This window comes from Lolium rigidum, chromosome 3 (assembly GCF_022539505.1).
Source record: "Lolium rigidum isolate FL_2022 chromosome 3, APGP_CSIRO_Lrig_0.1, whole genome shotgun sequence".
NCBI lineage: Eukaryota > Viridiplantae > Streptophyta > Magnoliopsida > Poales > Poaceae > Lolium > Lolium rigidum.
This window is the reverse complement of record NC_061510.1, coordinates 120,309,363-120,311,082: the sequence shown is the minus strand read 5'-3', so window position 1 is coordinate 120,311,082 and position 1,720 is coordinate 120,309,363.

Sequence of the window (1,720 nt, the reverse complement as noted above, 5' to 3'; positions counted from 1 at the left end):
AAAAAAATCCAAGAAAAGAAAACATTTATCGTACTGAGAGGATGACATGCGGGACCGATGAGGCAGCAGCATCCTCAACGTTTCCAAGGCGGCAGGGGATCAAAAGAAAAAAAAAAGGAAATAGCCAAAAATTAATTAGGGGTCAAAAATAAATCCACCAAAGGAAACTTTTATTGTTCATAGAGGATGACATGTGGGACCGACACTGCAACAGACGTCCTCATCGTTTCAAAGGGGGCAGAGGATCAAAATAAAAAGGCAAATAGCCAGAAATTAGGGGTCAAAAATAACTCCAAGAAAGGAAACTTTATTGTTCGTAGAGGATGACATGCGGGACCCATGAGCCGACTGACTTACTCAACGTTTCAAAGGCGGCATGAGATCGAAAGAAAAAGGCAAGTGACCAAATATCAGGACCCAAAAATAATCCAAGATTTATTGTACATAGAGGATGACATGTGGGTCCCATTTTGCAGCAGCGGTCTCAATGTTTGAAATGCGGCTTGAGATCAAAAGAAAAAGAAAGTAGCTAGTAATTAGGGGGTCAAAAAAAATCCAAGAAAAGAAAGTTGATGGTCATAGAGGATGACATGCGGGTCCCTTGAGCCAGCAGCTTACTCGACGTTTCAAAGGGGGCAGGGGATCGAAAGAAAAAGGCAAGCCAAAAATCAGCGGGTGAAAAAAAATCCAACAAAGGAAACTTTTATAACACATAGAGGATGACATGCGGGTCCCATGAGCCAGCAGGTTCCTCAACGTTTCAAACGTGGCATGAGATCGAAAGAAAAAGGCAAGTGACCAAATATCGAGAGCCAAAAATAATTCAAGAAAAGAAACATGATTTACATAGAGGATGACATGCGGGTCCCATTTAGCAGCAGCGGTATCACCGTTTGAGAGGCGGCGAGGGATCGAAAGAAAAAGGCAAGTGACCAAATATGAGGTGTCAAAAAAAATCCAAGAAAAGAAAGTTTTATAGTACATAGAGGATGACATGCGGGTCCCATTTAGCAGCGGCGTTATCACCGTTTGAGAGGCGGCAGGGGATCGAAAGAAAAAAGGCAAGTGACCAAATATGAGGTGCCAAAAAAATCCAAGAAAAGAAAGTTTTATAGTACATAGAGGATGACATGCGGGTCCCATTTAGCATCAGCGGTATCACCGTTTGAGAGGCGGCGGGGATCGAAAGAAAAAGGCAAGTGACCAAATATGAGGTGCCAAAAAAATCCAAGAAAAGAAAGTTTTATAGTACATAGAGGATGACATGCGGGTCCCATGAGTAAGCAGCTTACTCAACGTTTCCAAGGAGCCAGGGCATCAAAAGAAAATGGAAATAGACAAAAATCAGAGAGTGAAAAAATCCCTAAAAAATAAACTTTTATAGCACACAGAGGATGACATGCAGGTCCCATGAGCCAGCAGGTTCCTCAACGTTTCAAACGTGGCATGAGATAGAAAGAAAAAAACGCAAGTGACCAAATATCAGGAGCCAAAAATAATCCAAGAAAAGAAAGTTTTATAGTACATAGAGGATGACATGCGGGTCCCATTTAGAAGCGGCGGTATCACCGTTTGAGAGGCGGCAGGGGATCGAAAGAAAAAGGCAAGTGAAAAAATATGAGGAGCCAAAAATAATTCAAGAAAAGAAAGTTTTATAGTACATAGAGGATGACATGCGGGTCCCATTTAGCAGACAGCGGTATCACCGTTTGAGAGGCGG